The sequence below is a fragment of the Dermacentor variabilis genome, chromosome 10, assembly GCF_050947875.1.
Source record: "Dermacentor variabilis isolate Ectoservices chromosome 10, ASM5094787v1, whole genome shotgun sequence".
NCBI classification, from domain to species: domain Eukaryota; kingdom Metazoa; phylum Arthropoda; class Arachnida; order Ixodida; family Ixodidae; genus Dermacentor; species Dermacentor variabilis.
The window spans coordinates 125457190-125482905 of NC_134577.1; the positions used below are offsets into that span (position 1 = coordinate 125457190).

Sequence of the window (25716 nt, forward strand, 5' to 3'; positions counted from 1 at the left end):
TTAAGGTTTATTACAGTAGACTTGACCACCTTAATCCTCCTTCATCCACTGTAATCCTCTTTCATACACCTTAATCCTTATTCGTGCACCTTAACCCACGTTAATCCTGCTTAATACACCCTTATTCGCCTCCATCAACCCTAATCCACCTTAATCATTCCTAATCGGTCTTGATACTGCTTTATCAGCCGTAATTCCAGTAACCTACCCTAATCGAGCTTAATCCTCCTTCACCCACCTTAATCCTCCCTAATCTAGGGTGGTTGCTTGGGCTAGTTGCTATTTCATGATAAAAATGACGTACAGCGCGAAGGAGAAGGACTGCGAGAGACGACATACACTGCACTCCCTAATCATTGTTCATGCACCCTCATCCACCTTCATCAGTCCTAATGCTCTTTCATCAACCCTATTTCACCTTAATCACCCTACTCTGCATTAATCTTCCTTCATCCATCTTATTCCTCTTCCATATACCTTAATACTTATTCATGAACCTAATCTAATCCACCTAGTACACTCTAAACCACTTTAATCCTCCCTGATTTACTTTGATTCAATCACCAATGAATCATTAAATAACTTGGCTAATCATTCTCTTATACAGGGGCGGACATGCTTTGAGTCGCCTCTGGCCTTCCTTGGGTTACGTGATATTTTCTGTTCACAACGCGACTTTGAAACATACAGGTCTAAAGGCTTTCGCCTTAAAACATTAAAAAACGCTATGTGGACGAGCGCTCATCACCTGCACTACCACAGGTATAATTGCCACTAAGTTTTTCAGGGCTTGCATTCCTTGTATCTGACTGACGCACAGATCGACGTAAGCTAGAACTAATACTCCTCTACAAGTTGATATTTCTATTTTCAGTAAAACATGCAACGGATCCTAACAATACCGAAAAGTGCGATCGAGAGGCTGTACCTTCGCACATAATTGTTCACAGCGGAAAGCAGTATCTATAGTGCTGCGTTTCCGACTAAATAACAACAGTTTGCGACGTCCGAGGTGATGGTGCCATCGCAGAATATTAAGCATACTGAGGACAACCGCATTTTTATGCAACCTAACAATTGCCGCAACAAAAACGCTTGTGAGCAGGCCGGAAGAATGGAAAAAAATGCAGCATTACGGGATGCTTTGCTGCGAGCAATAACAAAGACGCCTCACCTCGCAGTCAACGCTGTTCTTTGTTGGAACAAAGCTCTTCCGGCCAATGTTATGCAGCCACTGCTTCCTGCGCGAGCCGTCACGCTTTCGTTGTGGTATCATAAAATCTGCATAACCATCTTCAGGCTTCTGGCTGCAGTTATATGCGCAACAGTACCGCATAACGCTAGCACATAGAGCAGGATACAGAGCGTACAACGTTCGCTATACCGAGCTAAAGCGCCAAAGCTGCCAATAGGAGGAGAAAATGGCGCAAACTAAAAAGAAAAACACAAGCAAAACGCAAGCTCCGCGCGTTTCCAAGGGCAACGGCAGGGAGACCAATCGTCGTGCAGAAAAACGGGGGTAAAACTGGTTTCCGCGGAAGGGACGCACAACGGGCGAGAAAGAGGCGAGGAGGTCGTGCGGCAGCGGCAGAGTTCAAAGAGGGGCGGTACTTTCAAATTATCAAGGGACTTTAGCCGGAAGAAACTTCCCCTGCGACCTGTCGGACGACTCCATCCAAATGAAGTTATCCCTGAACCTTTCTTTCGCGTAGGCCTTGACCTGCTTGACCCTTTTCCGACGATGACTAGGGAGAAGTGGATCGCGGTCGCTACTGATTACGCGACATGCTACGCGATAACAAAGGCGTTGCCGACTAGTTGCGCAACAAACGTCGCAGATTTTCTCCGCGACGTCATTCTGCACCACGGTGCACCTCGACAGTTGCTTACAGCCGCTCGTTCTTGTCTCCAGTTGTTGACGACTTCCTCCGCTCTTATGCCGCGGAGCACAAGCTTTCCACCGTCTAGCACCCACAAAGGAACTCTCTTACGGAACGTCTTTACCGAACATTCACAGAGATGCTGTCGATGTACGTCTCCAACGATCACCGCGTCTGGAACCCCACGCTGGCCTACGCGACATTCGCGTATAATTCATCCCGACATGGCACCGCAACCGGAGATCCGGCGATAGCCGAGCAGGTGGCCATTGCCTTGGCGATGCTTGATGACAGCAGCGACGTCATCTACAGTGACTCACGGTCGGCCATTAGGGCATTTCAGTGTGGAGTGATCTCAGAACAGGATTTTGGGCTGCTTCGTAAGGCAGGTCCGGATAGAATCAAGTATCACTTGCTTACTTGGTTCCCAGCCCACGTTGGGCACATGGCGGGTGTCCCCACGAACCTCAATGAGACGGCCCACGCTGCCGCGCGCGCACTGACTGACCGCGCTGGCGCTGTAACGGCCGAAGAGAGAGTTACGCATGGTAGGGACGCGCCTGCCACTGATAATGAACTTCTTAAACACTTCTATCTCTCGCGGCGACAATACCCTCCTCCTCACCCCAAGCTCACTAGGCCTCAGGCACTGACATTCAGACTGTTGCAGAGAGAAACCTATCCCAACCTGTTCACGTTACATGCGATATATCCGGAGATGTACACTGACGATGCGTGCCCTGCTTGCGGGGATAGATCAACACTTTCGCACATGCTCTGGGGATGTATCTCTATAGCAAGCCCTGTCGGGCCTGTCGGTCCCGACGTGGGAACGGCCCGCGACGTGCTAATACGCGTTCTGCAGGACTGTAAAATAAAAGTTAATCAATCAATCAATGGCACCGCAAGATATTCACCCGTTTATATTTTGTATGGTCGAGACCACACATTGCCATTTGACGCCATCCTCCCTTCTGTGTCACGTGTTGCAACTTAGTACGCTCATGAAGTCATCGATCGCGGTCACATGGTGCGTGAAGTCGCCCAACCTCATTTATTGGCCTCGCAGCATATACAGAAAGAACTTAATCACCAAGTGCCGTCGGGATGTTAAAGGCACACTAAAGGTTAATATTAAATCAACGTGGACTGTTGAAATACCCTCCAAGAAACCTCGAAACGCTAGTTTCATGCGAAGAAGAGGCTTATTTTAAGAGAAAATGAGTTCTGAAGCGTCCGCGTACCTCTAGCGCAGTTCAAATCGGCCGCCCATCGATCGAGGAGCGGTGACGTCATGGTCTCATAGTGACGTTGCGCCGTCGATGAGTAAAACAGCGCCCACAGACGGCGCTACGGCTTTTCTGCGCAAAACGCAAACGCGCGGCCGGAAATAGAGCCAAGACAGAACCGACAGCAGCGCCAAAGCGGAACTATGGTGGCTGGCGGAAGGAAAAGCGCGCGACGATAGGCTGGTTCTTTATTTTATGACGCCAACTTTGACGCTCGTTGCAATGGACGACCCTGACACCGACACATTGGCTCGGGATGCTGGGCTCGACTTGAGCGATTTAAGCACTGATTAACGTGACCCGCTGCTGAGGGCTCACGCTGCCGGCGTCGTTGCATACTGATACGACGGCAACTGTATGTCATGGCTGTACATATTCGTACCTTTGTAGTTTTCCCTTCGTGAAAACCAAATGCCGCACCCACTGCCCCGTCTTCGACCTGCAGTTGTGCTTGCGCTTCGGAGAATGCAGGCAAGACCGACGGAACAGCACTACGGGAAAGCATTGCTTTGAAAGGCACTCCACACGACTTCAGTAAGTCCGCGTTGAACTCGTAATCCTTTGGACGAAAGTGCAGCGAGCACACTATGCGATTTTTCGGATCTTTGTCAACGCGCTGTGGCAGAGGTACGGCACTTAACCACTTCGAACGGAGAGGTTCACTCGTTGGCACAAAGTGATAAGCAACGTTGGATTCGCCGTTGCAACTGCCCTTGGCCAAGTTCCGCGGACCGTTCGCGCATCCCAAGATATCACGTGGACGTGGCATTCCCGCTGCTTGTTCCAAATGCAAGTTTTGCGAGCCAGCAGAACCAGCGCAGCGCAACGCGATAACGAAACAACTGAAACTCCAAAGCGCGTGCGGCGCAGAGTCGAGCGCGCAGAGTCGAGCGAAAACGAAGCCTTTCGACCACCCATACTACTGAAGGGTAACGTCAAAATGTTTTTTGTTAGAATCGAACAGAAGTAGACAAGTAGCATCTTCTTCTGTCTTAAAACCTAATGAAATGATCTTTTTAATACGAGTAGTTGAGCACTAGTGACATAAATTATGATGAGGAGTGCCTTCGTCATCGGGCTAGTACCGTAATGTCGATGGGGGGTCTCAAGTCGTGTCATGCATTTACCTCAATTCCTCGGTTACTAAAGGTGCTTTGTGCTCCTTTAGTAACCATGTCGTCGGGTCGGTCTCTCCCAGAAGAGCTTCTCTCTCGCTACACAGGGCATTATGATGTCCTACGTCAAGTTAACGATGTCGATCAGGAGATTTCGCCGTTACAATTTGATCCATCCTCAAGTGCGACGCCTGTTGACATCGTGCACGTTTCGCGGCTGAAGCCATACTTCGCTCGCAATTCTTCGCCTACCACGCGTCGAGACGGCGCACCCGGGGGTCCTGTAATGGAAGCATCAAAGAGGAGAAAGGAAGAAAATGATCGCGAGACGCTGGCTGGTGCGTGCGTTGCTGGTCAGCCATCTTAACTACATTGACTCTGCTTACATATGTATTGCAAGTACAGTCTATCTATACTCCCAACGTAACCGTAACAATATGCTCCCTAGCGCGTGGTGTAATGGCGTTGGCATCGCGCTGTTAAGCCACAGGGTGCGGCCGGGATCGAATGCCGGCCGCGGTGGCCGCGATTCGATGCGGGTGAAATGCAAAAACTCGCGTGTACCGTGCATTTTGTCCACGTTAAAGAATCCCAGGTACGGCGTGCCTCATAATCGTGTCTTAGTTTTGGCACGTGAAACCGTAGATTTGAATTTTTTAGCACATGTAAAAGCAGCGCAATAAACTTAGCTTAAAAGCTTGACCAGATAGTCCGATGCATGCGACGCTACGGCAGGAGTGAGGACTCATTGCTTGCTGTTATCTTGCCTTGCCTGATGTAAGCGGCGAATAAATTTTCGGTCATGTCAGGCAAACTGCTCCAGGCAAAAGAAAAGGCAGAGAAATAAATCTTGCGAATTGTTTTCGAAACCCTATACCTAGCGCAGCATTCGGAACTTTCGTGCAATGCTAAGAAAACGGCAATATTTTGGCCGTTTCTCCATACTTCTAATATTAGCTACTCAGTGCAAACTGTACAGGCTTCTGTCACATGATTTGTGGAGTTTAGCGCTCCTGCAGCGCTCCTCTTGGGTACTTTATGTACTTTCAACTGTAACTTCTCTATAACGTATTCAGCACGTACAGCCACATCTGTACATCTGTTTCTTTAGAAAACCAAGGAGACAATGGGTTGGCGACGAGTGTGTGACGACAATGGTGGCGTCATGACGGCATGACGAGTCGCATGACAAAGTTAGAATGACGATCACAGAATAATCACGACGGCGTCAGGATTGCTGTATGATGACGAATGGATCAGGAGGACTAGATGACGATGACGCAATGGCGATGGCCATTGCGTCATCGTCATCGAGGGTCATCGTCATACAAGGGTATGAGAACAGTGGGATGAAAAGGAGTGAATAACGACAATAGCATGAGGACGACTGCATTATAATGACTGTATGACGAGAATGGCTTAACGATGACAGCATGACGAAAGCCGGATACAGAACGTTGAGAGACGATGCTAAAACGACCACGATGGCATTACGATGATGGTTTGGCAATGCAAGCGTGACGACTGTACGATAAAGATGGAATGACCATGTCGACTCGGCGAGGGTAGGATGACAAATATTAAATGGCTTAGATGCATCTACCACTACCGCATTAGGAATACGAGCTCATACATATTGGCCAAGCTAATCGCATTACCACCGAAAACCATTGTAAAACGAATTGTGTTCAAGTTTTTCGTAATGGTCGGGTGGTAACAAACCCTTACTGTTGCTGAACCTTGCACGATTGTACATGGCTGTCAGCACCTTCGTGTACTTCAGGAACGCTAACAAGTTGCCAGATTTCTGGAAGTGATTTTTCGGCATTGACTATATTGGTGTCTCCGGTCTTGATTTCTTTGGTGGGTCTCGTAGGGAAAAGTAAGGGTTGGCAGATATTCTTTCGTCCACCTCCTCCAGAAGTTGTCAGTTTCTGTAGCCGAGTCTTCGGAAAGCTTCAGTGCACGCCAAGTCCACTGATACATCGGCGCTGCCTTACGGTGGCGTTGTCAGTTTCCGTCCAATTATGAGGTCTGGTGGTGTTAGTGTGTCAGGCTCTCAGCTATCCGACTCAACGTAGGTAAGATGTCTTTAGTTCATGACCATCTATACTTGCTAGCACAGTCATCAGCTCTTCTAGATTCCATCAGGCTGTACCGAGAACCTTTCAGTGAAACCTTGATTGACCTGATCCGGCGCTCCCACAAGCAAACCCACCATGGGGTTTTAGGTAGAATACAGTTCGAGGTGGATACTTCTTTGGGTCGAACATGCCGCACTGTCCTTTTGGGAAAGCAAATTGTAGAGCTTCTCTAAGTCTTTTGACGACTTCTTAAATCTGCTTGCGTTGTCCGAGTTCAAATAGAAACAGGTGGGAGACCCTCTCGCGTTGAAAAGAGTCTCGAGGACAGGAGGAAAGCGTCTGAGGTCATATTAGAAGCCAGCTGCAGGTACACTGCTCATGATGACGCACATGCCAAGAGTCCTATGTAAAATTTTGTCTCTCCAGATAGAGCAACCGCAGGCAATGCTTCTTTGAAGTTGCCTCCCAGGACTTCGAATGGGTTCGTGGGCGTTAAAGAATGGCTTGCGATAGGGCCAGTTAAAACGTCGCCAGGGTAAATTCTAATGCACCTGCCCATATAGAATCCGTGTAAGCTATTGTTCACCCATGTATGTGCCCGGGAGATTCAATAGTTCTGTCTCAACGGTAATAGCGTGTCTTGCATGTCGCCGCGTAAGAACGACAAGACCGGGGGTTAACCGAGGGGCTCGATTTTTTAAAAAAACATGTCATGAGGAGCCAACAAACAGACACAAAGGAAAACACAGGGGTAATTACTCGTACTTACTAATTGAATTAAATAAACGATAAATAATGACAAGTGAATGAAAAAAACAACTTGCCGCTGGTGGGGAACGATCCCACATCTTCGCATTACACGTGCGATGCTTTGACCGATGTTCTCACACAATCAGTGTGACCAATTTTCTCCACCGACATTTCCGGATCGGCGTGCCGGAAAATACGGGCCATCTCCTCCGTGAACATCGCTATGGTCTCATAGGGAAGCTGTACTGGGGCTTCTAGTAGAGCTTGGGCGCGCTTTTTACGCACGACGCCTGTGAATGTTTGCAGGAAGCCGCTTCGAAAATTACTCACCTACGGGGCAGAAACCTGGAGGCTTACGAAAAGGCTTCTACTTAAATTGAGGACGACGCAACGGGCTATGGAAAGAATGATGGGTGTAACGTTAAGGGATACGAAAAGAGCAGATTGGGTAGGGGCACAAACGCGAGTTAATGACATCTTAGTTGAAATCAAGAAAAAGAAATGGGGGGGGCAATGGGCAGGACATGTAATGAGGAGGGAAGATAACCGATGGTCATTAAGGGCTACGGACTGGATTCCAAGGGAAGGGAAGCGTAGCAGGGGGCAGCAGAAAGTTAGGTGGGCGGATGAGATGAAGGAGTTTGCAGGGACGACATGGCCACAATTAGTACATGACGGGGGTTGTTGGAGAAGTATGGGAGATGCTTTTGCCCTGTAGTGGGTGTAACCAGGCTGATGATGATGCTTCGGAACAGGTCCCACGTTAAGGTGGCTTCTGGATTCTCGAACCACGTCCTAGCAGCGTCTTCCAATGCGACATAGACATGCCGCTCTGCCCCGCTCCTCCACCAGATGTCACATAGTAGTGATGGTGAAGGCAGAAAACTGTGATTAACAAAACTAGCGTTTTATTGGGGGAGCTTGTGCCCTGAAACAACGATAGCGGCGAACACACTCGGCGATCGTCGAAAATCTGATCAGCGGGTCAAGCGCGCCTGCGTGTATACATCAGTCATCGAAGATCCTAGAGTAGTCGCTGAGACGCGCGTGTCTTCCAGAAAGTTCTACATCACTCGCGTAGCGCGATGAAACCAGATAACACAAGGTTCGGTGACAACAGACATCGGATAGGACCATCGATAACTTTCGAGAAACTTCTGATATATGCGAGCGCGTCCTGCGCTGTGCGATAACATTTATCAGGTGGTGAAACGCGGTCAGACAATAAAGATAAACAATTACACGTGCCAATATGATTAATGGCTCTATGTAGTATTTCGCGCTGCGCTCTCATTGGCGGTGAAGCCGAAAAGCGATGATGGAATGGGAGGATGCCTGGGTATTTTGCCTCGTAAGACGGCGTCAACGTGCAACAGGCACCCTCCGACGCGAAGGATGCACACTAAATATTTTAACACCCTTAAGGGTGTAAATCAGTTTGTGGCCAGACGAACACCGTAAGGGTGCAGATTGTCTACACCCTACAGTTGGGGTGCAATTATGCACCCTAGAGGAAGGGTGTCCAGCAAAATAAATTTAGGGTATAAGGGTGCAAGTCCACATTAACATCCATCTATGTGGGTGTTGGAAGGGTGTACTCCCTTTTATTTCTAGTGTGCATGGAAGGCAGGTTCGGCAGTACACGCCTTCAATTACTACTATGTACAGCGATCCACGCGTAACTCTCGCGTGTGCCAGAAGGTTCAAGTTCGGCTACCAAACAAACCGTCAAACAGCCGGCCTTGAAGCTTCGATGGGCATACACAACACTTATACGTGTGGATCACAATACATATTAGTAATTCATGGTGTATATTGCAAAACCTCGCTTCGCTGCACAAATACAACCTAGCAAATGGCACTTTTGAGGATGTATATCAACACCAACAGTTATCACGATTTCCAGATCCACATACCATGCAACACAGAAAGGTAAGATATATGCTCCATTTTCAAGAAAAATGTAAATATATTTATTGCATGCTACAATACACAGTACAAGATATACATAAATCACATGAAATATAGATGTGCACACTCACCAAACACATAGGTAAGTACAAGAACAAGTACATTTCCCACAAAGGTATATAAAATATATGTATTGATCAAATCTGTTCTTATTAGAGAAGAGACTATGTATAGCGGCACTGAAAGAGCCTGAGTTGACCTCCCAGTGTTTTGAGCCACGTACAGAAATAAATGTCCAGTATTAAGCTCCAATGAACGAAAATTCAAGTTCTTGCCTAGAAAAAAAAAGGGGGATATTGCAAAGGTGAATTAGGGAAGTAAATAAAATGCAGAGCAAATGCACAAGACACCTGTTATTTTGTACACTAATGCAGTCGCGAAGCATTTTGAAAAGTTTGAAAGTCGATGTAAAGCATAACTGGCCAACATTTTTCAGACTGAAACAATACTTTCCAAGCATAGACGTGCTTTAAGTAAGGTTTAAGCGAGGAGCATTATTGCTAATTTTCTCTTTCCAACAAGATAAGTTAAGCACGAAAAATATGTAGAATTTCTTAGTGCCTACATGGTTTTTCCTCTTGTGAAACGAGAGTTCTCTGGGCTAAAGGTGCTGTGTAGCGGATTTTCTAACTACAATTCCACTTTTTATAAATTTTTGTTTTGTAGCCCGAAGACACTGGTCTGTTATACAATATGTACTTTGAAAATGGGTTCTTCTCTTACTATAATTCAAAAGACCGAATATTCCACTGTTACTACTGTTTGGGTGCAAAGTAGAGTAGGAGGCCTGATAAAATAAAACCACTGTTGATTAAACAATTTCGTTGAGCACAAAAGGTGGACAGTGTTTTAAGATGCATAGTATATTTCAAAATAATTTGCACTTAGATGCGTATTACAAGATTAGGGCAGCTGCAGCATGTGAGTATGCAAATTAGCAAATATTTATTAAATCAGCAATACTCTGGTTACTAAAACAACACAGCACAGGCAGTCATGCATAAGTCAAGGTAAATATCACACTGTTAACATTTGTCAGCAAGAAATGGTCGTATCAAACATTATAAACATACTCAACAAGGGTGGTTTCTTGGGCTAGTTGGCAATTCATGATAAAAAATGACGTACAGCGCGAAGGACAAAGGCTGTGAGAGACGACATACACTGCTCTGACTTCCAACAATAGTTTGTTCCGTTGCCACATTGTGTGCACATATGCATATACAAGAGCGGGCATGCACAGAAAATGAAACGGAGTCACAAGGGGCTGCTAACAGCAAGTCATTGTACTAGGAACATGGTCACTTGAAAAAAAAACATTACGATTTCTATCTGTTGAGATAGAAGACGTGACTAGGAGTCAGCGCAATAGAGGGGGCACTAACGGCCACACTATTAAGTTTTCTGGTGAAATCAGCTTTTATAATTGCCCGGATGAGCTGCGTCTCGCTAAAAGTTCCGTATCTTCGAAGAGGGGCACGCAGCCACAGTCCCGGCAATGGACGCCCAAGAGGCCTTGAACAGTGTTATGGACATTGTTGTGGTGCTCTCTTAAACGATCGTTTAAGCACCTGTCTGTCTGTCCAACAAATTTATTGCTGCAAAACAGGGGAATTTGTTAAACCACATTGATTGCGCATGTCACAAAACGTTGTCTGTGCCCGACAGAGCAACAACTCTGACGCGATTTAGGCGTGATTACACGCTTACAGAGCCTTGCCTGCTTTTCTGTCACTGAGAAAACGACTGTGATTCCTGTATGTTGCCCAATCTTTCTTAGTCTATGGGACACATCATGCACATAGGGTAGACCTGCAAACCTTTCGCTTTCAACTGGCTGGTTAATTGACTGAGCGGGCTCATCACGTTTTGTGCACCTCAGAAGCTGTTCCGCTATCGCTAAAATTAAGGCCGAAGGGTAGCCAGCCCAAGAAACGCGATCAACCTGTGCAGTAAGACTATGCTGCATCTCGTGTGAGCAAGATTTATTGAGGCTGTTAACGAGGCAACACATTTAATACCTCAGTTAACGAGCTTTGGGTGTGCAGAGTTAAAGGGCAAGAGTGACTTCTTACTTCTCGGTTTGCAGCACTAGCACAGATGTTTGTTTGCAAGGCAAAGCCTCATATCTAGAAAGCGCGAGGAATCATGAACAGGGACCTAATTCGTTAGCTTTAGAGGCTGCAGCTCTTTCTTAAAGATCTCCAAGACTGCCGATGCAGCAGGCTCGAAAGCGTGATTGGCGCAATCAATAAATACCAGGTAGTCGTCCAGAAACCTGCACACTTTGACAACAGGAGACACAGCTAGGTGACCTTGAATATTGGGATCATCATGAGCTAGATATATATCACTTAGTGGCGGCCCCAGGCATAATCCTATACAAACACCATTCCTTTGTATATTGTATAGGATCATGCCTGGCGCCGCCACTAAGTAATATTTATCTAGCTCATCATGATTGCAATATTCAAGGTCACCTAGACGCATCTCCCGTTGTCAAAGTGTGCAGGTTTGTAAGCGACTATCTGGCATTTATTAATTGCACTGCTCACGCTTTTGAGCCTACTGATTCGGGGTCTTGGAGATCTTTAAGAAAGAGATGCAGCGTCTAGAACTAACACATGAGGTCCCCATTGATGATTCCTTGTGCTTTCTAGATCTCAGGCTGTGCCTTACAAACAAACATGTGTGCTGGTGCTCCGAATCAAGAAGTCACTCTTGCCCTTTAACTCTGCACATTCAAAACTCTGTAAACGAGGTATTGCAAAGTTTTGCCTCGTTATCAGTCACAATAAATCTTGCTCACACGAGATGCAACATAATCTTGCTGCAGCTTTATCACTTTTCTTAGGTTGGCCACCCTTTGGCCTTAATTTCAGCCATAGCGGAACAGCTTCTGAAGCGCACAAAATGTCATGAGCCTACTCAGTCGAGGAACCAGATGGTTGAAAGACAGGTTTGCAGTACTACCGTACATGCATGATGTCTCTCATAGGCTAAAAAGATTGGGCAATGTGCAGGAATCAGTCCCTTGCTCAGCCCCGAAAAAGCTGGCAAGGCTCTGTAAGCGTGTAAACGCGCCTAAATCGCGTCAGAGTTGTTGCTCTGTCGGGGACAGAAAACGTTTTGTGATATGTGCAATGAATGCGGTTTACCAAATTCCCCTGTCCTGAGGCAGTAAATATGTTGGACAGACAGGCAGGCGCCTAAATGACCTTTTACGAAAGCACTATAACAATGTCCATAACACTGTTCAAGGCCACTTGGGCATCCACTGCCGGGACTGTGGCTGCATGTCCCTCTTTGAAGATAGGGAAGTTTTAGCGAGACACAGCTCACCCGGTAAATAATCGAAGCTGAATTCACCAGAAAACTGGGTAGTGTGTGCGTTAGAGCCCACTCTATCACGCTGACCCCTAGTCAAGTCTTGTATCTCATAAGATAGAAATTGTGATATTTTTTTTCAAGTGACCATGTTCTTAGTGCAATGAATTGCTGTTAGAACACCCCTTCTGACTGCCTTTCATTTTCTGCGCATTGCCCTTCTTGCATATATACACACGATGTGGAAACGCAATAAAATATTGTTGGAAGTCAGCGCAGTCAGTTATGTCGTCTCTCGCAGTCCTTCTCTTTCGTTCTGTACGTCCTTTTTTATCATACTGAACAGTATATATTAATTGATTCAATATTAGAAAAAATATAGTACACATTTGAGCTGCGAAAATGCAATCTATGCAGCAAATGGCTTTTAGCATTCAAAAAGAAAAAAAAGAATACTGTTCACGGTTAACCATGAGATGCAAGGACTCCATTCTCTGAGCATCTTGACCAATAAGTGCAGTGCATGGCATGGCTGGAATCTTGCATCCTGCATTAGCAAAATAAGAGAACCATGAGAGTTCAGTTTGGTGCAATTACGCATGCACACTGCGGAAAATTTAAAAGGCAACAAGCTCCTGAAAGTAACAAACTGAATTAATGTGACGGCACAATGCACAGCTCAGGCAACTGGGCAAGACAAGTGAAATGTAGGAGAAATTTCTATTTTGCAAATTTAGGAATTGCGTGTTACTGTGAACGCTAAACCACTACGTCATTGTGAATACAACATGGCACATACAGCAGCAAAAGCAAATTAATGTACAGTAGCCTTTTCACCATAGAAAATAAGAGTGAAAAAAATTTAAAGAACTACCAATGACATCTCTCAACATACATTTGTCCAAGAGTGTGTATGTGACCTTAATATAAAATTGACATTACAAAATCTGCAATATATCTGTGCATTACACTTTATAAGTACTGCAGCTGACAACCTTACAGAATATAGCGCATTACGTCTGAGATGCACAAGAGATGAAAGAAATAACTGTTTTTACACATTATTACACTAGGAGACAAAGCGTACTGTTTTACCGAGTGCACACAAAATGGAAATGGGGAAACCTCCACTGGCATTCTCATTTGCCCTGCAATACATGCATCCAACCCAACGATCGCCAACTCTCCAATGCAGTTTATTAGACCCTTTCTGTAACTTAAAATTTATTGTGTATTTCTTATTCACTAATTTAGTAAGAATTGGCATTCCGGCATACTTTCCCGGAAAACTTAGCAGGTGTTGTCGACTATTTTCCTTAGAGCACGCCCCCTTTCTTCAATGGGTTAGCTTGGCAATACGCTCACTAGTATTCCCTTATTTAAACTTATGATCCTTCCTCATGCTCCCAATTTCAACTTCATGCTCTAAACTGTGATGCTCCTCCTACGCAGTTTATATTAATCTGACTATTTACATGGTCCTTCTTTCTGTAGCCTGTCAACTTGAGCCTGAAATTTGTTGTCTCCTAAAACAATCATCTTTAACGCCCGAAACATATTGCACGGTTACCCCTCACAGGGGGGAGTGGGGGTTGTATATAAGTGTTCACATATTCAATGAACCTCAGAGCCACAACCATTTCTCATCCTGTGTTGCCACTACCCACGTGAGTCGCAATGGTTGTAAATTGGCTACCCACCCTCTCTCGCTTAAAAGTACATTTTGCCCCATGGAAAATGACCACAAGCATTGCATTTGCTTAAATGAGTGCTCCTGTGTATGTCTTTTTTCTTGTCGTTCGTAATGGCTAGGTTCCACATGGTTAAGTTGTCTGAAAACTGTCAAGCCCCAACCCATACACAGCTTCAAAATTATGAAACATTCATTTTTCAAGACTTTTCACAAATTAAGCATTCGACAAATTTTCATGATGCAAAGGAGGAAAGGTTATACTTAGAGACAATGATAGGCTTGCTATATCCCGCAAAACTGTGTGAAATAAAAGATGCTTGCAATTTTAATTTAAGAAATTATGGGGTTTTACGTGCCAAAACCGGAAATTTCGACCACCTGGGGTTCTTTAACGTGCACCTAAATCTAAGTACACGGGTGTTTTCGCATTTCGCCCCCATCGAAATGCGGCCGCCGCGGCCGGGATTCGATCCCGCGACCTCGTGCTCAGCAGTCTAACACCATAGCCACTGAGCAACCACGGCCGATGCTTGCAATTTTCATGAGCAGCTAGCTCAGTACAAGAAATAGGTGCATTGCATGCGGAAATGTTTTTTAACGCCCACGAGAGGTCCTGGTTTCTTGTAATTTCTTCAAATTCTTTTGCAGTCTAGATTGCAATCCGGCACATTTTGATTTTGATATTATGAATTCAAAATAAGAACAGCTCAACTTTTATGGTTTAGAGAATTATATGGGAATAAATTAAAGGTATAAGAATGTAATGCAATCAGCAAATAACAAGCTCATTGCAGAGAGTAAACAAATATTCCTTTCCTGCAAATAAATTGGTAGCAGGAAGGTCATACGAAATCAGCACTGAATGCACAATAAAGAATATGATGCTGCAATGCCCCATTCTGTGAATATTGTTGCACAAAGAAAATCCTCATTATTAAAGGCCATCAAGAAAATGCAAGTGTATACTTTGAATCAGCAGTCATACCTGCAGTATGCAATGTACCATCGGCAATATTTAAAACCCCACACAACTGCACTGATATCAAGCTTAGGCCACCAAGGAGCATCAGAGGTTTAAATTATAACTTGACTTATTATATTACACTATACACCTATATCTGCTTACAATGTTGTCTTCCAAACTGCTCCCAAGAAGACATGAACCATCTGTCTGAAGGCGAATGCAAGTGGCTTGCTCTTGATGGAGGGCACCAAGGCTGGGCATTGTGAAACTTCTGCTTCCATAGGCATGATCTGCGAGAAACGACGCTCCAAGTTCAAGATAAACAAATGCTATTAGAACAAAAGACAAGATCACTGGCAATGAGGCTCGTTTTGGTTTGCATGAGAAAAGCCAAAAATATGGACTTTGTGCTGCTTACTGAAAAAGAAGCAAACGTCCTTCCAGATGTTGCAGTCATGCATTAAGATTGTCACACAGCTGCATGTCTGTATGCTCATATGCTGCTGTCGCTACTGTGCCAGCATGCTTTGCATATATTATTATTTCAAGTTATATTGATTATTGTGTTTTCTTGCCAATTTTTGGCAAACAGCGCCAACAAAGAAGTAGCTCATTTACACCCATACTCCCTTGTGAGGAGCGAATTTACACACACGCACGCATGCATGCGCGCGCACACACACACACACACACACACACACACACACACACACACACACACACGCACGCACGCACACACACACACACACACACACACACACACACACACACACACACACACAAGCCTCTACCACATGGGCAGCTTCCCACGCTTGACACACTGCACTTTTTATCCTTTGACACTCCTACTGCTAAGGCATTAAAAAGTCTTTGTGTGACCAACCCCCAACTCCTCAACCTACACTTCCTGCTTAAACACTTTCTCGAGAGCCAGGACAAGCGTTCTAGCTTCCCCAGTGCTCCCAACAGTAGTTGCGAATTTCAATAGGGCTATAGGCGACAGCTGTCGAAGCTGGCAAACTACCTAAAGCTTTAATATGATACCTCTAAAGCACAACAACACTTCAAATTTTCAAAACACATTAAAGTTCCAGAAGACAGTTGCTACATACGCAGAACGTCTCGAATAACCTGCATTAACAATTTCAGCGGTTGTCTGCACCAACGGAAATGTGGGCTAATGGGAAATCCACGTCTTTAAGATCAGAATTAGTGTGATGGCGAAACACACTACAAGATTTCTTAATCACTTATTTATGCTCTGGATGTAACGTTCCTTTTACAATAACGATCAAGGATATCGATTCATCAGGGCGTGGGAGGGAATAAGGACGAAGCGTATAGCTGACGCCTTCCCATTGGTCCTCCCGAGAAACAGCGCCTCATACAGCAGTTGTCCAGGGTGGCTTGAAACCAAACCCGGCTTCCAGGCGGGAACACTCGCTGCACCAAATCGGAAGAGGTTATTGCGAGTAAAACACTACCGGCCTTATGCAATGCATACGCACGCGCACAAAACGCACTCGCACGCACACACAAATATACGCACTCTCAAAGCGCAGACACAAAAGCGCGCACGCGCAAACATGCAAGCACACATACAATTGCACATATACAAACACAAGCAAGCACACATACATGCAGGCAGACACGCTATCACGTGCACGCACGCACACACAGCGACCCACAGAAACACTCACAAAACACGTACGCACTAGTCACACGCAAACACGCCGGCCCATACAAACCGGCATGCGCGCGCGCACGCACACACACACGGCGAGCCAAGCGCACGCACACGCACACACACACACACAAAGCGAGCTGAGCCGAGCGCACGCACGCACGCACACACACACTCAAATCGAGCCAAGCGCGAGCACGCACACACGCAGACAAAGCGAGCCGAAAACACGCTGAAGGCGTCCGGGAAGCAGCAATAGCAACACGCGACCGCATCAGGGGGAACCAATACCGCGCCGGTTCTTTCGAAAGGTGGCAAAGCCAGTCGTCCTTTTTATACGCGACACCAAAGTGGTTGACCACATTTAACTGAAATGCGAACGACCGTATTACAAGAAGCCGCGTTGAACGCACAAGAGAATCACATCTATGAACGTTCAAGCGCTGAAAAACAAAGCGCAACTATGCAGGCGCACCACGCCCGATGCAGGTTTGACAAACATTAGTCACACGGGGCGCGATCAAGGTAGTTACCTTCCTCTACTAGGAGTGCAGCTGCTCTTGCTCTTACATTAGTGAATTATGCTACGAGATCACAGTGAGATACTGCTAGAGCGAACAAATCAATTACCAAATAAATGGACACTTGTCTGAAATTGCCATTATGCCAGTACTACCGACGGGGCACGTTGCAACTTCTTGTTTCAGCCTTCGTGGATCCATCTTCCATTGCGCACGAGCGCTGAGCTTTGAAGTGGGGCACGAGTAATACACAATGCACGCGCCACGTCTTTTTCTACACAACGCACGAACTAATCACACGTTTAAAATTATTTCTCACAGGGAGAGACGCGAACACAGGTATTAACACAGTGCGATGGCGCAGCTTCCGCCTTCCGTCCTGCCGCGCGCCGAAGTGACGGTACAGCGTCACTCGTCACTTCCGGTGGCTTTTCATTGGGCAGGGGACGGCGCGCAAATTGAATGTTTATTCTTACAAATTTGCTTGCTCGCATGGCCGCCTGTTTGGTGCTGCTTCGTTGGGTCTCTAACTAGAACGGTGAGGCGGGTAGTTGCTACTAGGTTTCGTGCCGAGCATATCTTTTTTTGGGGGGGGGGGCGCAGTCTGTGCTGCATCACTGAGGGTACAGTACACAGATCGGGACCGTGAGCGAGACGGTCGGCACTCTTCTACTGGTGCGATTAGATTATTCGCTGCGTCCGAACGAAGCAACCTTGCGAGGTCACGGCGTAGTTTCAGCGATACTCTATAAGGGCGCTCACATCTTGGTCGTAAACATTCATGAGGAGACTGAAGACTGCGTTTGCAAGACCGTATGCTGTGGATAAGAAATTACAGCTTTGACGACAGCAGCCCTTAATATATAGGCTGAGCCTTACAAACTGTATCTGAGGATGCGCTTAGAAAGCAGATCGGTAGCTTAGTAAACCTCTGAATAGATTAGGCAAGGTATGTGGAAATTCCGGTTTGAGAACTTCCGACGTGATCACGCCTATATGAACGTCTTCTTTATGGCTTCACCATGCAAATTGTATGTTGATGCCATTGTACAGCAGAGGCTCATCTAACAGCACGTCCCTGTTTGCTCAGCAATGTATCCAAACAGCTTCTTCCCTTTCGCCACTTTTTGTTGGTCGATTAAGGGCACCGAAATATTCGTGCAAGTTGCTCGCGTGTTTTCGTCCTGCTACTGCAGTTTTTCTAGAAGTGTTTAATTGCATGTTAATATTACTGTGACTACCAAATATATTGATAAATAAATTGTAAGTGAAAGGACGTACTTTTTCTGGATGATACATTTTTGGAGTGGCCGTCATGCCAGTAAAATCAGAATCCTTGAAAAAAAATCGACAGTCACTTAGGAATGCGAAAACTTAATCACTTCACGCATCTACACTTGCAAATGTCACGGGACCGTGATAAGTTAGTTCATACATTGTCACGTGTTCTTCACAATTATACCGGAATCTCCCGTAATCCACCATGCTATAGTTTGTACGAACCTTAATGCAATTTATTCCACCCTTATTCGCATTAATTACCCATAATTGCTCATAATTAACGTTTTTGTATTTACTACCTTCTGTATCACTACTGACGTCATACAAGACGGTGATGATGTCACATTTTCTTTATTTATTATACATACTTTCAAGGCCTGGTAGGAACAACAGAATGAAGTGAAAATATACAATATTTGCAGTGCAAGGCAAGAATAGAAAATCAAACTGTAAGACAACTTAAACGGCGATCTTGAATTAGTGGTGTCACAAATTGAGACTGGGGAGGCTGGAAGGCAGTTCCATTCAGTGGCTGTTCTTGGCAAAAAGGAAGAATGGCACATCAGTTTTGTGTTGATGGTTGATGCGAGACGAGAACTTGGTGTGGTGAAAAGATTTTCTTTACAAGAAGGGTTAAAGTAGCATATTCTATGAAAAAGACAGAGACAAAAGTATCAGGTAGACCAATTGTCCTTTTCATGGACGTGACGCTAGAATGACGTGAATAATTTGGGAGAATAAAATGGGCGGCGCGGTTCTCAGTGCTTTCTGAATGCTTTCAAGGCAAATGGCAAGATTGGCATGGGGAGCAGGGTCCCATATGCATTGTTCTTGCGCAGAATGCCAGCTTTTCTACCTGAAAGGACATAAAATGCTTTCGCATTTAAAATGCAATGCATAAACACATTGCTCAATGCGCAGACTTGTACACGTTACCCAGATATATGCATCTGTGCGTTCAACAACCTTCAGTTGTCGATTTAACACCCTTATTCGAGCAAGGTCACACCTTATGTGCGGATACACCCTTATGATAAAGTGTTCTGGCCGAAAAGGGTGCTGAAAGGGTGTAGACATGGGTTTAAATAACAAAAACACCCCTTTTAACACCCATAAGGGTGTTAATTGTTTAATGTGTGCTGTCGGCATCATAGAACAGGTTGTCTTTAATTCAATAGGTAGGCTCGGCAGACGCACCTGGCTGACTGAAGCTTATATCTTCGCGTAAGACTTGCTGCTGTACCTGCCTGATCCAATACTTATCAGCTTCAGCGATCTCTTGGGCTTCTGTAAGACCAGCTCGGACGTTGTTTTTGAAAGGGCAGTGGTTGATAAATTTCGTTATCCATGCTCTCACCCTGAGCAACGTCTCGGCTCTGATGTGCTTTCAATGTCGAGCACCGATGTGCACGTCGTCTCACAAGAGGTCGCAACGTGAACGGCAGTCATTTCACCGATTATCTTGTCAAACGCGCTTATACGTTCTGGTGGTGAAAGTGTCTATCCGTCTTCTGACTTGCATAGACAGGCTGGTACATTCCACCACGTAGATTTAGATATCTACTTCTCTATTGAAACTCCACGTGTAGGTAGGTTTGCTGGATTCACAGGTACCGGAATATACCTCCACATTGAAGAACCGCTTTTTTTCTTGGTCTCTCACTCTTTTAGACACAAATTTCTCCCACTTGTGTCGCCTTTATTGACAACAGCTTGATTGTGGAATCCGTTGATATTATGCAGTGGAGTTTGAAGTCAGTGAGGCCACTAGAGACGTAATTAAGTAGCCTTGATTCCATCAAGGCTCCTAGGAGCTCCGACCGTGGTAGTGCAATTCCGATATGTGGCACACGTGCTTTTGCGATCAGCAACTTAGGGCTCGCTGAACAGCTTGGTACAACGTAAAGTGCTGCGCCTTACGCCGTAGTGCTTGCGACGAAACTATGTGAACCTGTAGCATCTTGGGCTGTTAGTTTGGACTTCCAAGATAAGGCGCTGGGGAAACACTCTGCAACGCTGGTAGTTGGTGCATTCATGGCATTATACTATCGGATCTTGGCGTAATTGCTGTTCTTAGCCTATTCCACGAGTCCCTAACTTATGGAGAAATTTCTGATGTCAATTGCGAATGGCGCAACAAATGGCATTGAGTCGAATATTCGTGCAGCCGCCTCATGTACGAGCCACTTGGTGTCAGATTTTTCTTTCTTGAATTCGAGCAAGCCCTCAAAGAAAAACGCAAACCATCCATATGCCGATTCCACGCGATTCCAAGCACTTCCATACTTGTCTCGTGGAGAACAGCCAATTCTTTGACTTCCTACTATTCCTTATGCTCCAACGTATTAATCAGGTCGTCTAAGTCGGTCGCCCCTTTCTGTAGCATCGTTCCTGCCTCCTGCAGAATCATCTTGGCTGCTCGGCAGAATTGAAGTGCTTCTTGTTCTCAGTTTGCTCCAGCCACTAGATCATCAACGTGGAACGTCTCGCTGAGAAGTTTCACGGTACTGGCTTTAGTTGAAGTCATACTCCTAATGGTGAAATATAGTTGCCGTCAGAAAAAAAAAGAATTCGCAGTTCCGTAGTAGGTAGCTGTACGAAGTAAGAATAGTAGTGCTAGCGGCCGTATAAACTTGTAAACACTCGCTTACTAACTAAATTGACAATGATAGAATACGTAAACGTGACTTAACGAGGACGTAGAAAGAAACAGACACATGGAGACAGCGCTGTCTTTGTGTGTCTGCTTCTTTCTAGGACTTTGTTCACTAACGCTTGCACATTCTATCATGGATTCAAGCCAACTAGCCCATCAATGCGGTTTAACTGAATTAACCAGCACGGTGTCACGCACACACAGGTAAGCATGGACACAGATCGTTCGATGACAGTGGAAACTGTCTGTGAAAAAGTCTGTGAAATTGACCTCCGTGCATATCTCGCCTCAATGCGTACGAAATGTCGAAAGCACAGCACTGCGCGCACTCTGCAAATATCGCGGATCACTTTCAAGGCACAAGAACGCCGGCAACGCGTCACCACGGTGTCCGCGATTCTGTACGGAGCGGCGGGCCAGGAGGACATGGAGGCACCGTTGCAGCCGCCGGAGAAGAATGCCCCTCCTCCCTCGCCTCGCGCGCCACAGGAGAGGGCACGCATCCGGCCCGCGTGAGTCACCTAGAAAAAAAGAAACAAGGCCTCCGCTCGCCGGTGTCACGTCACGCTTGTCGCATCGGTCCGATGGGCCGTACAGTCCACGCCGTCGGCACTTAGGTTCGTTGCGTTTGCAGGGTGTCTTTTTACGCGTCGCGGTTACTATGGCTTCGGAAAATTAGTGCTGTCCTTAAAATGACAGCAACCTAGCAATGCATATGCTTCGATTCATAAGCGATACATGTATTGCTGACGCAAAAAATAATGGGAAGGCTCCGTTTCGAAAGCAACATTCTTTCATACTTCCCTCAGATTACTTGACTGGTGACATTGATTTTTGCGTGTACCATATCATGACCTGTCTTATTGGCCTTGTGATGTTTGGTTGGGGCTAAGATAAGCAAATAGTAAGCTGCTTAGTCACTTTAGCCTTAGACGATAGAAAGAGCATAACGGCATATTGAAGACACATATTATATTTACTTTATTCATAAATGGTAAAAACTGCATTCTGAAACAAACATATTAACTCTTCGATATACAATTATCAGTCTCACTTCTGCATTCTGTAAAACAGTACTCGCTAGACACACGAATATCGACGTTCATTTTATTGGTGAAAATTTTATCAAATAATAAATTCACGTAGTCGAACAGACATTATATACCTTGACTGCGAAAGCATTTGATAAAGTTTCGCACGAAAAATTCTTATATGAGGTTAATGCGGTCTTCAAAAATCAATCCCTCACACAAGGGTTTTCTGCATATATATCCTCTCGTGAACAGTATGTAATTGTTAGAGGTTGTCTGTCCAACATTCTTCCCGTTGCTTCTAGTGTACCGCAAGGTAGGGTCTTAGACCCGCTCCTATTTTTGATCTTTATTAAGGATTTACAAACTAATATTGATGTTCCATTGAGACTTTTTGCTGACGGCTGCGTGATGTACAGTACCGTAAATACAGTTGATGATCAGATGAAAATAAATTTAAACCTGCAAAGAATAGCGAACTGATGTAACGATTGGCAGATGGAGTTAAACTTTAAAAGTCTGTGTTCATGTCAGTAACTAGAAATAAAAATTTTTTTCATTACAAATATCAAATCAACGGTTATATGCTTGAAAGAGTCGATCAGTATAAATACCTAGGCATAACATTTACATCAGATCTACGATGGAATACTCACATTGAAAATGTCATTTCCGAAGCTTTTAAAACACTATGTTATCTGCGACGCACTATACACAGTGCTACTCCGGATGTAAAGTGCCTGGCTTACAAAACCCTAGTCAGACCGATAATCGAATATGCTAAAGTAATATGGGATCCTCACACAGCAACTAAATGTCACAAGCTTGATAGGATTCAGCGACTTGCTGTAAGGTTTATCTTTAATAAATACCGCCGAAACCATTCTTCAACAGATCTCTGCCAAAAAGCCCAACTACCTATGCTAGACACCAGAACCAGATATGAAAGCCGAAATGCTCTTTACCGTATTATCAATAATTAACTTAAAATAAATAAATCAGAATACTTTGAGATCAAAACTAATGAAACATTAAGGCATCGTCAGAGTAAGTGTATCCCATTACCGACTATAAAAAATAATTGTTTCAAGTTTAGTTACTTTCCCCGAACTTCTAGAGACTGGAACTCTCTTCCAGATTCTGCTGTTCGGTTGACATCATTAGCTTAATTTCTACGCCACTTAGAAAATTTCATCTATGGCACTAGCACAGGGCGATGAGGTCAGATTGATGCTGCATAAGATGGCTGTTGTTCTGATTTGTCAGTGATGTATTTTTGTTTTGTTTGTGTGTGTATTTCACGAGATGATTTTTACTAATGTATAACTATGGCTTTCAATATGTTCTGTACTACTTATTTTGCTGTTGAGTTTCGTTTTGGTTTTCCACTCCTGTTACAGCCCCTGATGGAGGCTGACAGTATTAATAAATGGAATGAATGAATTAATGCTGTACGCTGACCCCTTTTCCATTGTCTCGAAGCAGGTATCCGGGTCTTCCGATGAAGTTCCAGGGAATGTAGGTGGCTCCCTGGATTGCAGAAGCAATAGCGTCGATGGCGACGCGGTTTTTGTAATCGTTGCTGCTGACTTGCTGTTCGTCTTTCTGCTTTACTTGTATAGGAGACCATGCTTAGGGGACAAGTTTCATAGTCTGAGGCTTGATCTGGGGCGACGTTGGTGAGGCCTTCGGGGTTCGGGATAGGACCACGGCTTTTCGGGGGCGTTCGCAGCCTGAACGTAGCGAGCAGCTCCATCAGATGTCACGTATTAGCGACGGTGAAGAAAGCAGCAAAACTGTGAATGACGAAGCTAACTTTTTGTTGGGCGTACTTGTGCCAACAAAAACAAGTTACACTCAAAGCACAACAATTACGGCGAACACAGCCGCGGTCGTCGGAATCTGATCAGCGGGTCACGTGCGCCGGCTTCTTATACATGAGTCGTCGAAGGCTTCAATCTCTGGAGCCCGCGCGTCCTCCATTCACGCAGGACATGCAATCAGATTACACATGGTTCGATGACGCGAGACAATGCTTAACACGGTCGATATCATTCAAGAAACCTCCGATACATGCACCCACTGAGTGGTAACGTTTAACATTTGTTGGCTGACAAAAAGCAGGAAACCGAGAAAGATAAACAAGTGCAGGTGTTAATATTTTGAAATATTTTGCAAGCAGGATACGGTAAAGAAACCGGGTAATAGAGGAATTTGCAGCATCTCGAGAATTATGGATCAGTATAATTTTAGTGGCTTTCCACTCACGTGGTAATTCACCAGTGTTCATATATTTTTCATAATTGAGTAAAATGTATTTGGCAATCAGCTCGGCGTATCTTTTCACAGAATTATTTGGAATGCCATCAGGTCCACGGGATTTCTGCTGATCAATGATAAGAAGCAGTGAAATGATCTCTTGTTCCGTAATGATTACGTGTGTCGATTCAACAGCAAGTCATACCCATGGTCAAGGAATATCGATACCTCGGCGTATAGATAAACGAAGCAAAACATGCTCAAGTACCAATCTAGACAAATTGAAAATAAAGGGGAAGTGGAAGGCAGCATTAATGACACATAGAGCAAGTTGAAGCCACGGTAAATATGAAGTGGTGCACGGAATCTGGAAGGGAGTATTGGTGCCAGCGCTAACGTTCGTAAATGCCATTGTTTGCCTAAAATCGGATATCTTGGAGGTTACCGACAGATAGGTAGGGCGATTGGCTTTGGGAGCCCACTGCAAAAGCACAAATGGGGCAGTACAAGATGATATGTGGTGGCCCTCATTTGAAGTCAGAAAAGCGCGGAGGAAAATTAGTTTTGAAGACTCAGGAACAGGAATCAAAATAAGTGGGTAGCCAAAGTGCACGAGTATCCGTACCTAGGGAGCCCGTTGGCGTACTCGGCGTCGTATATAGCTCACCGTAACCGAGGAATGAGCACAGCGGAAGATGAAGGCGAACACGGAGCACAGCGGGGGATTAATGACGCAAGGTGGGTGAAACGGTACCATGAGTTGGAAAGCACAGGAGGGTATGGCAAAAGCGAATGTAGAAAAGCGCAGTGCGGCGCCAACGGTTACGAGATGGCACCAAAGTAACGCGCGTCGTCTGGGAGCTCTGTCGAAGGCGGCTGCTCTGAATCACGCTCACGCGTCACCCACGCACTGTCTCTCGCGATCTCCAGATAATTGAGGCAGTCGCACCGCACTTCACTCCATTTGCAACCTCGTCCACGAGACCACACCAGAAAATATATCGCGAAATGAAAACACGTATAGACTTACGCTCAAATTTCGCCTTAGAGAGTATGGTAATCGTCGGTGAATTTTTGCTTGCCCGTGTCCGTGAGCAAAAATGTGGGCCGATCCCAGCGGCAGTGCAGGGCAAGAAATGGTGGCTGGTACCCCTGTAACGCAGATGCTTTCAAGCAATCACTAAAGGGAAACGAACTGTCCATACAATTGA

General features: G+C 45.3%; 1 long non-coding RNA gene across 1 annotated transcript; it reads right to left on the reverse strand.

Moving 5' to 3' along the window:
* Positions 1 to 12678: 12678 nt before the first annotated feature.
* LOC142559696 (uncharacterized) lies at positions 12679 to 17612 on the reverse strand. Its single transcript, XR_012823206.1, has 3 exons — positions 17388 to 17612; positions 15236 to 15363; positions 12679 to 12963 (listed from the first exon to the last, which is right to left on the reverse strand). It is a non-coding gene; the product is annotated as an uncharacterized LOC142559696 (long non-coding RNA).
* Between the last annotated feature and the right edge of the window lie 8104 nt (positions 17613 to 25716).